This window comes from Harpia harpyja, chromosome 6 (genome assembly GCF_026419915.1).
Source record: "Harpia harpyja isolate bHarHar1 chromosome 6, bHarHar1 primary haplotype, whole genome shotgun sequence".
Taxonomy (NCBI): domain Eukaryota; kingdom Metazoa; phylum Chordata; class Aves; order Accipitriformes; family Accipitridae; genus Harpia; species Harpia harpyja.
In genome coordinates, this window is record NC_068945.1 from 22,343,650 (window position 1) to 22,356,156 (window position 12,507).

General features: G+C 42.6%; 1 protein-coding gene across 3 annotated transcripts in view; it reads left to right on the plus strand.

Annotated features, from left to right (window-relative positions):
- TBXAS1 (thromboxane A synthase 1) overlaps positions 1 to 12,507 on the plus strand; it is a 244,812-nt gene that overhangs the window by 48,606 nt on the left and 183,699 nt on the right. The window contains exon 1 of one of the 3 annotated variants that reach the window (XM_052788773.1): positions 2,251 to 2,873. The exons of the other annotated variants lie outside the window; for them this stretch is intronic. The gene's annotated coding sequence lies outside the window, so the exon portion shown is untranslated. Of the gene's footprint in view, positions 1 to 2,250; positions 2,874 to 12,507 lie in introns of those variants that run through there. 3 annotated transcript variants of the gene reach the window in all.

Sequence of the window (12,507 nt, forward strand, 5' to 3'; positions counted from 1 at the left end):
ATAAGTGAGGATAATGTAATGCAGAATATGCAGCCTCTGGGTTACTTCTTGTTGTTTTTTAATTAAATCCAGGAAATTTTGTTTTGTTTAAGATCTTTGTAAGCTGAGAGTTGTGGAGTACCAGTTGTGTGCAGAACTGCTGTTTTGCTGCTTGAGCAGAGAAAAGACCGCAGCCAGTTCACTGGCAAGGTGGATAAGCCAGAGCAGCTAACATGGGTGCTGTAATTACTGTGTACTTGGGGTGCCTCGGCTGCCTGAGCTGGCATACTATCTTTCATAAGCACTAAATTATCTTTAAAAACAAACAAAAACTACCACATGCTTGCACCATTTTAGAGACACACAGCCTATTTATGTTATCACCAGCCGCAACTTGCTAATGGAACAATAGGAACCACCATAGCCTCAGATGACTGGTCTGAGGATGTTTCATAAGGGCCTCTGAGTCATCTCCTGTCTATTCGTTGCAATGTTTCACCAACCAGGTGCAGGCAAGTAAGAGACTCAGCTAGCCTTTTGCCAACATGCCAGCAGCTATAACTGTAAAAACCTCTTTGTCTAAGCTCAGTCACAAGCACTTTAGATAACCCAGGCCCTGAATTTTGTCCCATCACCATGTACTGCCTTCAAACTCTTCCTTTTCCTTTTCCTTTTTACTTCTGCAATGCTGGTTTCTAACATCACAGGTCAGTCTTTTACTGCTTTGCTCTGTAGGAAGAAAATCTGTGATAGGGTGCACATGAAAGCCTGTACCAGTGGTCAAGCAACAGGAGGCAAATTGTGCACATGCAAAAAAGGGCTATGCTCTGCCATAAAATACAACTCTGTTCAGATAGACTTGTTTCAGAATCAAAAAAGCAACTGTTCTAGCTCTGATCTGTAGGGAGAGAAGAGTAATAACACAACTTTAATTTTCAGGAGGTTTAAGCCCACAGGTGGCCTGGCCATAGTAGTAAGTCTCAGGTACATGATATGTTGCTAATGGAATAATTAATCCTACCTGCCTCCATCTCATAGAGTGGTAAACCAGTACAGGTGTGGCTGCTGAAGGACATGTGGTCTCCTCTGGATGCTCATGTTTTGAAGTTGAGAATATACTTTATGAGGTCTAGTTTCAGGTTAGAATAATGTGTTGTTTTTCAGTTTATGTTGAAGAGGAGACTTGGTTAGAGGGCTGCTATATCAATATGTCTTTTAGAAAGCGCTCTACTTACTGGAGAACGTGTTTGGGTCCACCGACTTTGAAATGGTAGGTTTTTTTCAATTTTTTTCCTTCTTCCCTAAAAGATGCTTTAGGTTACTGGCAGTTACTGTAGGTTGGAAACCATTCTTTACAGTTGTTTGTATATCCACGCATGCTCATCCCTCTGTACATCCAGAGGGTTGCACAAAATCCTCTAACAATGTTGTATGGTAGTGATAAAGTTCAAAATGGTGACTACGTTGTGGTCTTGCATCTTTGTCTGTGATCGTGCCTTTTAATAATAGACATTCCCCCATGCACATGTAGAAGAGTTTCTTCTGTTGTTTTCTCCCTTTCCTTCAAAGAATCACTGTTCCCAATAGTTGCCTGGTTGTTGTTTTTTTTTTTTAAATAGCGATTTTTTTTTTTATTTATTAAATTTTTAAAAGTGGAAGACTTGTGGGATGATTGGTTTCCCAAATAGGTCTTACTTGGTATGAGAAAGGGAGACTTGTCTTTCCTCACGGAGGTCTGTGTGTTGTCTTTAGATAGAAGGCTACATGCTCTAAAACATGTTTAATGTAACTGCGTGGTAGGATAAGGTAGTAAAATAAAAGCCAAATGCTAGATTCTAATAAACCTTTCAATACAGAAAAGCCTAAACATGTCTGGGACTGCTTAGCTAATTGTTAGCTGGCTTGGTATCTTTGCTTAGGCTCCTATTTAAAGAAGCAAAGTATTTGTCTTTGCAGATAAGCTGTGGGCAATTTCTAGCCAAAGCCTTTTTGTTGCTGTCTTTAGCTGTGTGACTGTACTGGTGTGGAAGGGGCCAGTTCCGTGACTTTGTCACTGATTTGTATTGGTAGCACAAATCCCTCCCTGATGGAAGAGGAGGAAAATAGTGCCTTTTCCATCAACAGAAAACAACAATTAGAGCAATGGTTAATCACTTCTTTTATTTATAGACCAGAAGGAGCTATGCTTCTATCTAGTTTGACTTCCTGTGTATTCAGGCTGCGTGTTTTCCTTTAGACTTTTTAGGGGGAAGTGCTGTGTGGTGTGGGTTTTTGTTTGGTTGTCTCTTTTTTTTCTTTGAAAAAAAGAAAGGCGAGTCTTCTTCTAAAAGCAGAAAGCTACAGTGAATCCACTAGCTTCCCTGGTAAACTGTTTTAATATTTATGTGCCCTCTATCCCAAGAAGTGGCATCTGAATTCAGGGTTACATTTCTGTAATGTCTATACCCAGCTCCATGAGTGTTTTGGCTTTGTCAGGGAGGATGGAAAGCTGCTCGCTGTCAGAGTTTGTTCCTGTGCAAGTATTTGTAGGCAGCAGTCAAGGCACCTCTCAACTTTCTGTTCAATATGCTGCACTAACCGAGCTCCTTAAGCCTCCCACTTAAAAGTTCATTTTATTTTTTCTTCCCCATCCTTGGATCTCTTTCTACAAGCCTTCTTTGAGCTCTACCCAGTACTCCCACGCCTTTCCTGAACAGGACTGTGTGTAACAGTTGCCTGGTTGTCTTACCTGTGCTCTACACATTGTTTCCTCACTTCTGCCCAGTAGTCCCTTTTTATACCCCTGGGGATTATGTTGGTGCTTCTAGCCCCACCAGCAATGCTTCCAGCTCTAACTGAAGCAGTGACCGAGGACATGTCTGTGACCTTTCCAAGCAGAGCCTTCCATCCCGGAGGTATCATCTGTGTTTCTGCTTCCTAGATGTATCATCAGGCTGCCAGATGACTTCACTTCCCTGTTCTGTAGCTGCAGCCTCTCCTTTTTGCTCTGTGCTATCCTATCCATCTTCGTGTCAGTGGTTAACTTTGGCAGAAAAGAGCTTTAGAGCCACTGTGTCTAAGGGAAACATTTCACATAGTGACTGAGCTGACCTAATAGCTTGCAGCTGCCAAAAGGGATATTCCCCATCCCATCACCCACTTGCTGGTGCTGACTCCAGCACTCATTTGGCCCCTTGGCAGACCTATCTGGCTAACTACACAGGCACCCTTCCCTCTCCTTCTAGATATAAAATCACCAGCAAAATAAGTTCATTTCTGCTGGGCGAATTTGTTGGTTTAGTGGCTGCATCAGCTTGGGCAGGGATCAGATGAACACAGGGGAAGCAGCAAAAGGGAATATGTGGAGGTGGGTGGTAGGGGGAAGGGAACAACTTTTTTCAGCAGCAGTGAGTTCTCAGATTGTCTCAGCTGCCTCCTGCAGCCCTACTCTAATAGATGACCTGCTGGCTGGATTGTACCTATATAAATGCCATGGCCAGGATGAGTTTCGGGTGAGTGGGACCATTGCTGGTGGCATGTGATGTCCAACAACTATCAAACAGCTGCCAGGACAGATTTCCAACTATCAAGTTCCCCAGCTGCTCCAATAGCTCTATGGCAGCAGGATGCTAGAGAGAGACTTGTGGATGCGTTCTTTAGCATAGAAAATCTGGGGACAGATTTAAGTGGCTATAACTCATGATTCCATTTGTTAGTGAATAAGAAACTATCTCTGTAAATCCTCCTAGTAATGGTCCTGCTGATTAATACCTTATGGGTTTTGGCCACATTTTCTGGCCAAGCATTCAGCCAACTTTTAGCTTGTCTAGTTTGGTGTCATGTTAGTTCTCTGTGTAGTGTGAGATCTTTTAGGCAAGATGTTATGTGGTCTAGTGATTCTAGCACATTGGACTAGCCCAAGTAGATGCTATTGGAAGAGTTGTATTTATCAACCATAACTATACCCCTGCCAAAAATACCCACCCCAGCCCAAAATGAAAGGCTTGTTTAACAATACTGAAAGGCATTAATTACTTTTTTAGCCTCTCCTCAAATTCATTGTTGATGGTATCCCAAATTGATAGTTCCATTATTTTATTTAGGGATGATGTCAGGCTAATTGACTTATCTCTGCTTTCCTCTTGTCCCTTTACATTTTGGGATTATGCTGGCAGTCCTTCAAATGCTCCGAGTTGTGCTAGTGTTCCAGGATTTGTTAAAAGTCTGTATTGTTAGTACAGAACATCTTAGCCATTTTGTTAGGCATATGTTATGTGATGCTACTTAATTTTGAAAAGGCTCACCTTCAGCAGGATGCTACCTCATTTTTTTTCTCAGTTACACATTGTAGCAATTTTCTATTGCATAAGTTTCAGAAATGGTTTTTGAAAGTATTGTTTGTCTAAATACTGATACCTGTGGATGCAGAAGTGAAACCAATCTTCTAAACTGCTTCAAATGGGCAGCCACCCGGTTCCTTCCTCACATAACTTCCATTTTCCTCTTCCAAGAATCCTTAGTTTATTACTTTTTTCTATTTTATCTTGAGGACAGGGAAACTGCCACAGCAAAGAGCCTTTACACCAACTTGCAGCTCCCTAGGCTAACGTGGTGGTCATGGGTGGGTTCTGGCCCTTTGCATGGATTTGGAGTAAAAGGAGTTGAGAAGAGCTAGGTTCTCCAGCGGGCAGCCCAAACAATAGAAGAGAACAAAACTAACTGTAACTGGTGGGACTTTAGCATAGAAAATTTTCAACTTTGTATGTTAGGCTTTCCTGGAGTGTTGTTCAGTAGGGGAGCTTCCCACGGAGGAGGAAAACAGCCCTTTCTGAAGGGGGCTAGTGTGAATGCTCTACAGCAGAGCGTCATCTTAATGCACCTCTGCTGCAGATGCATGTTAAAGATGGATGCTCAGTGTGAAGCATGAATGATGTACAGATCTCCTTGTGGAAAATGAACAATATCCAAAACATACAAAATTGTTAGGTATTAATTTTGTTCTGTGGGGAAATGAACAGATTTAGTGTCTGTGTATGCATGCACATGAACGTACGTATATGGATGTATACATAAATATGGAAGTATGGTTTCCTAAAGGATTCGAAAGTACCTTAACTTGAGTTAGCTATTCCTACTGTAGTGACAAAGTAAATAAAGCAGCCACTGTGCAGTGTGGTATGCCAGTACGGGAATGCATTGCCTTACCTGGGCCTTTACATTGCAACCACTGTTTCAGTTACCACTTGGGGGAGACGTTAAAATTAAAGCTTATCTTCAGAGCTCTGGTAGTGGCCAGTGAAGGTCACCTTTTTCCAGGTTGCAATGTTTGGCACATGGTATGTTAGATCTGTGCACTACTACACTTCAATTGGTTTGAATGGATTGTGCTAATGCTTTCCCAAGTGTCTTTTTCATATTCCTCCAATTAAAAGATTTCTATCCGTTGCTTTTTTTGCCATGGTTGGATCATCCAGTCTAGCTTGTCTTAGGACAGGCACTAAACTCAAACTCCCCGGTGATAAGTAAAAGTATTTGTCTTCAGGCATCCAGCTTCATGTCTTGAAACTCCTTGGAGACAAACTAAAGCTGGAAATAATGATGCAGATCTGTAATGAGCCTTAAAAAAATTTATCATTGTTTTAGTCAGCACAAGAATTACACAAATCCAACTGTAATAATTAATGAACCTATTTCATTGCATCAGAGTCTCTTCCTTATATGTGGCTCAAGGTAGTGTTGAGATCCTGCATCCCCTCTCCAGTACGTAACTTCTCTGAGACTTTGACTGGCTGAGTGGCCCTTTCCTTTCTCTCGACAAGCCTCTTTCTTCCTGCCAGGGTTTCTGTAGTTTGTGTCATGCCTTGCTCTTATTCTCTTCTGCTCTCGATCCCAATTCTGTTGTCAGTCCTTTTATTTTTATCAACTTCTTAATCTCTTTTAAAGCCTCTATGTATCAGCATCTAGTTTCTTTGTTCTGCCTCTGGAAAATATCACTGATCTGCACCCAGGTGCTTGCAGAGAGGGTGAAGAAAACTGGCTTCTCTGGGCTTCAGCTCTCCTCTTGCCTCTCTTTGAAGGTGAATCGTTCATGGTAATGACTTGCTATCGTTACCTCCCTGTGGAATTTTGTAGTTAAAAAGTAATCTAATGACAGTGTGCAGTCTTCCCTCCACTTTAGGGGACCCTGTGATGATGATTTATTTATCGTTTTTGTTGCAGCAGGAGCTACGAACCCCTGTCAAAGATCAGGGCTCTACTGTGCACATGAAGGCTGTGCGATGTAATGGAAAGATGGTCGCTGTCTCAGTGAATTTGCAGTTCAGGTGTTGAAGTGTTTTGCTTTCATGTGCCAGGAGCATTTGAGACTGTTTAACTGAAGGAGAGAGGGTGAGCTGGGACAGGGGTGCAATAGCAGGTCCTTTGAGAGATGCTGTGAAGGGGGTCTTTAACAGATTGTACGGTACATTACTTGTGCAACAGTATGTCAGATGTTAAAAACCCAAGAGTCGAAGGAACAGGCAACAGTAATGGACTTCCCTTTGTTAGCAGAGAGCAATGATTACAAACTGCATCCAGGAGCCTGCCAGATAAACAGTTTGAGAGAGAACATGACCTATACGAGAGTAAAGATGCTTCATTAAAATTAGCTCTTCCTGTCATGTGCACAACTGCTTCATGGAGAGGAGGACTGCGGTTGTGTGGATTATGGAAGATCCAGACAAGCAGGCTGCCGAGTAAGCTGTCATGTGCTATGACACCGAGTAATGCAAATCAACTCTGTTCCAGGAAAACCATTTCCATGTCAGCCTCTACATGAAAATTATCTGACTTGAACAAGGGTTTCTTTATGAAGTTAAGAGAATTATTCCTAAGGATTGGAATTTGTCTGTGTCATGGAGGAATGGCCAGAATGGACTTCAAAGTGCAGTCAGAAGATGAGATAATGTGCAGCAAGCACTTTTTTTATAACCAGCAGCCCAGAGAGGAGCATGTCAGCTTAAAAAGTATATTTCTGTCTGAACAGTCCAAACTGCTGTTTTACAAGTAATGCACGGTGTTACTGCATTTTTCAGTGATTAAAGAAGGAAAATACCTCAGTCCATTCTGCTGTGGGTTTGACACTTTGTGCATACCCAGTGTTGCTATTCCTGCATGTAGGCAGTTGCTCAGCCTCTGTATGGCTTGAATGGGTGATTCAGAGCTCCAGGAAACCCCTATTGCTTTTGTTTTGCTTTTAATCTGGGTGGCACTTGGGAGCAACACTTGAGCCCACTTTTTTTAGGCAGTTTTTCGAGTTCAGAGAATCTCCTTGAAGTTTGCTTCCTGCGATCCTTTCATCCAGTCTGTTTGAAATTCTGCTTTTCCTTTGGCTTTGTTTGGCATCTATTCAACTACCTTCTGTTTCATAGTAGGTATCAGCCTTTGTTAGTGGCCCACGATAGCTTACTTGGGCTTATGATGGTGATTGACTGCTCAAGAACACTGAAAGGGGATTGAAATAATTTCACTGCTCTTCCTGTCTCATGCCTATGGTTGCTGAAGGGTATTCTGCTAGTGCTGGGGTAGGGAATAAAAGTTATGCATATTCCTTACTCTGTCTACTTTGTCTCTTACAAGATGAATTCACGTTACGAAAAGGACTGAGTTACTCCTCTTTCCTGTAGGCTCAACTCTCGTCAGTCCATAGGTACTCAAGAAGTCATGAATAACATGCAAAGGAAAAAGGAGGCTGAGTTTAATTTCTGTATTTCCACAAGCCTTTGAACCCCGCTTCTGTACTTCCACTCACTGTTCATGTGTGCAGGAGCCTTGAGGTTGGAGGGATTGTCTCTTCTTCCCTTCATAAATTAATGATGTTGTTCCTTTGGTGACCGCAGTGCTTTGCTGCTTTCCACGAAGGGAGCTCCGAACACCCTTCACTTTAATTCTAGTGGTATTAAATCATGCAGCAAATCACAGAACTCTGGACTTGCACTATTTAGATGCATGTATGGTACCTTCTCTTGTTTAATTCTGGGGCTCTGCAGACAGCACTGATGTTATTTTATGATGTAGCAAATTGTCATTTGTTCCTGAAGCATTCTCGCTTCTAGTGGATCATATATGCTGCTTCATGTGGCTGGTTCAGCCACCCAGCAGGACATGGGATCATTCCTCCAGAGGTGTTTATGCCTCCTTTGTACCTGAATGGTGTGGAAATGAAATGTGTATGTGTGAAGTGTAATATAATAATTTGTGGTGGTTTTTATTTGTTATTGGGAATGACGGAAAATGAGAGAACCAGAGGAATGAAAATCTGAGCAGGAAAAGAAAAATAGAGGCATCCTTTCTCCTTGTGGCATCAGAGTACTCCCAGTTTTCAAGTCATGGGGAGCAGGCAGAGTCTCCAGTATTAATTTCAAGTTTATCATAGGCTGTCTGGTACGTACAGTATTATAGCATCTTTCCTGTAATTAAGGGTCAGACAACATTGTCATTGTCACCCCCCTACCATAATGGATTAGAACTTGCGTAAAATAACTAGCTGTGAGCTGAGTTTTTATGTGAGCTCTCAGACTGAGAGCCAGCGCTTCCTTTATTTTTAATCTGGCATACTTAATTATAGGTGGGTCTTAGAGCACCACAAATTAAGGTTGTGTGATGCTCCCATTACACAGCTCTATTTTTGCTTGCCTATTGCTTTATTGAACTCTAAGCAGCTGGGCTTGAAGTTTTCCAGGGCTGGTGTCTTCTGTAGGTGGAATTATTGAAAAATTTCAGTTAAAATGAGCTCCATAATTTCTGAGACAAAGGCTAAAGAAAAATGTTGGTTTGTTTTATTTTGGGGATCTTTCTGGGGTTTTTTATTACTTTTTAGAGGTGGTGTTTGATTTTTCTATTAGCTTTGATGCAGGGAGTCAATATTTGGTGAGAGGAGGTGTTTTTTGTCAGTGGATGTACTTTTTGCCTTTCTTATGCAAATTTGGGCAAATTGTAAGTCTTTGAAAAATTGCAGTTAGCACACATTCACTGGAATCTCTTGTGTTTATACATAATTCTAAGCTAATATTTCTGATTCTGACTTTGCTAAGCATATTCCCACCCTTTATCTGTGCTGAGGGTTGACCAGGCAGCAAGTCCTTGAGAGCAGTTCAGCTTGCTCCAATTACAGGGACTGAGAGAAGCATTTCTGTAATGGATGCCCCATGCAATAGCGGCAATGAGGCTTGGGCACAAGAACTGCAAGCGGGGAGCCTGTCTCACCTCTCTACCAGCCCTTTTCTCCTCGACTCACCCACCACCCATGTGCAGCGCTGCTGGGGAGGAGGGAAAGGTTGTGTACTGTGGGTGTCAAAGTGATAACAAAGGAGGGGGCTTGTGCAAACAGTCTGGTAAGAATGGGGTTTAGGGGGGGAGAAAACTGGGATAAATCGTTGCATGGAGGAGGGTGAATGGCTGATACAAACCAGTGTTTGGGTTGGGAAGGGATTGGTTGGGGAGCTCACGACAGGAGGTGAGGCAGAGGCTGGGTGAGGGGAGCAGTGCAGGTCTGCTTGAGTGAGAAGCAGAGACTGGGGCAGCAGCAGGTCCATCGATGAGGAAGAATGGGGATGTGGCAGTGCTGCCAGAGGAGCAGATGAGGGCTCACTGATGAGGTGTCAGCACCCAGCAAGGAGCCTAGCATTTTGGTTTAGGAACTCTTCAATTTTGCTGTTTTTTCTCTCTGAGGAGGTATTAGAGAGACCCTCTGACAGGCTGTGCCTCACAGCTCCCTTGCATGAAAGACAACCTGCTTCTTCTGTGAGCTCCACCGTTAGCTCACTTGGCAAAGGTGTCTGCCATAGTCCTAGGGTCTTTTGATGACCTCTGGGGTTAGAAAATGATGCAATGTGATGGATTTTTAATGAGCTTTTAAAAAAAACCTTAAGAACTTGCACAGAAAAATGCATTAAAGGCACATTATTGAGGTTGTAAAGTCAAGCACACACAAGTTAAGAAATGCCAGAACAAAGTTGGGCTCTCTGTACACTATGAAATGATCTCTGGTGCTCTGATCACATCTGTTTCTGGTCGGCAGGACCTCTGCCATGTTCATTGCACTGGATGGATGGTGGCCCCTTGATGTTAACTTAAAATAATTATTTCATGTGCTGTGTAATCATGAGGTCTGCATTTAGCCAGATCTGTCTAAAGGGAGGTGAATTGTCCCTACAGTCTATCAGAGCTGCTCATTTGAGACTACAAGTGGGGAAGATGCCTGGAGGTTTGTTCCATAACTGTTTTTGTCTATACATTGGTGCCTGCTATATGAACGCTGACAGGCTGGTCTCAAAAAGGGAGGAGGGACTGTGTTCCCTACCTCGCCTTCAGTGGAGGATGACATCTCAGGCCCAAAAGGACGGGGAGGCATTGAGCCTCTTGAAGCAATTTTGTCTTTCCCAGGGCTTTCCCTGGCAGGGGTGTGACTCCATGCAGCCCTTGTGCCAGCTGGTTTTTAATAGCACTGAGCGGCTCTGTATGTACTGTTGCTGTTGAGGAATGTTGTACAAGACCTGAACTCTAAAACCAGTTCCCTGACAGCAACAGACATCAAGCAACTTGTCTGATAGACCAGAACTGCATGGATTAAAAAATGACAGGCAGCTGAAGTATGTACGTGCTAGTGGGAATACAACTTGGCTTTGCCTGCGCAGCACATCACTACTTGATGTATATGCTATATAACATTTCAGGAATTCGGCCACCCTAGCATTGCAACCCCTTTTTGACCCTATGAAATAATGGGCCAGTGGCCTAGTGAGTACCTCCTTTATGGTAATGAAAAGCCACAATGGTCAGGCTCCCAAGCAGACTTTCCTCCCTCGATTTAAGCATGAAACTGCATCCCTCATCCATACCATTACTTCTGGTATGTAGAAATGGTTGAGATGCATACAGAAACAGGTGCCATGTTTTCTGCAAATGGAGTTGCACCACTAGGATATGAACTTGTATAACAATTAGACTAATTAAGCTGAAACTTTGTGTCCTTTTAATTATGCAATTAAGATGTCCAATTACAAAATTAAGATATGTAATTACCTGGGAAGGGAGAAAAAAAACTTTATGAAATTTTACTATGGTTTCTGAGAACTGTGTCTAACAATACACCTGTTTATGCAAACTTCAGTCTTCCTGGCTGGAGCAAGAACACTTATGGCCTTGAGGTGGTACTGTTTTCTTCTGTGTGCCTCACAGTATCTGTGTGACTAAAAAGGGAGAAAAGGAACTTGGTCTTCAAGAAAGGTGTTGTACCAGTGGCCCTGGGGAGTGAAAGGAAGGCTTGGCCTGGGGTTAAGGCAGCAGGGTTGAGACATGAGAGCTGAGCTTAGCTATCAGCTCTGACCCAGGCTTGCTGTGGACATCGTGTATGGCCTCACGTATGCACCAGACCTCAATTCTGCTGTGGAGTCTCCTCCTGGCAAGGAGACCACCCTTTGTGCTCACATGGGGTGGAGGTCCCACCTCCTTTCCCAAAGATATAAGTTGCTATAAGGAGGCAACAGCCTCTGCTGCTGTTGACCTTCATCATTTTGTTTAAAGGTGTTGAGCCAAAGATGAAGGGCTGAAGCTGTGGATTTATGACTCTTCTTTATTTGCTCTTTATTTGGAAAAGTCACCGCCCAGTGTGAAGGGGCTGCACTCTGAGAGAGGTGATGAAATATTGTCATTGGCCTGCTGTACAGACCATCTGTCTCTCCCAGGGCTACTCTGGAGCATGGTAAAGTGGGTTGCTTTTCTGTATGGGCTTTTTCATTTAGTTGGCCTTGATTCACTGCTAATTTTTTTTTTCTTTTTTTAAATCAAGGCAACCCCCAAAACTTTAAACACACTCTGACAACCTGCAGCCTTATTACAACCAGTCCCTTGAACCTATTGGTCCTCTTAAGATAAGAGACAATAAAAAAATTGTTCAGCAGACCAGAACAGTATGGATTAAAAAATGATTGTTAGCAGATAGATGAGGTATAAATTTAATCTTGGGCATATAATTTGGTCCTTTCCTGCACGTTATTCCTGGTGCATTAGCAAATGTTTCAATGAAGTAATAATCCTAAGGTCATTTAGGTTTTGCAGCTGGAAAACATCTGCCCTTGTGGGGGCAGATGGTGCAAATGTGTGTAATGTCTGTCTTTTTCTTGTGCAATTATGTAAAAATTAAAACACTGGGAGTGCATGCAAGTGATTAAGGAGAGCAAGTGTTAAATGGAAGTTCTCATTATCTCTGAAACTGGTATTACAGCCCTACAAATTCATAGTTAAAAAGTATAGATTTGTTGAGCTTGAAAATGAAAGTGCAGTGCTCAAATAGCCTTATCCCAAACTGGCTAAAGTCTCTTTTGAAGCTTTCCTCTAGAATGTACTGAAATTATACTTGTGGATTTTCTGTGTCTTTTTTTGTGAGGAATAGTAATGATTGCTTACTCTGAGCCTGGTATTCTACACAACCAAGTGTAGTTCCTTTCAGCAAAAACCTCCCCTTCCACTAGGGGTACTGCTAGGTAACAGTAAAGGGCAATTTGGTAACCT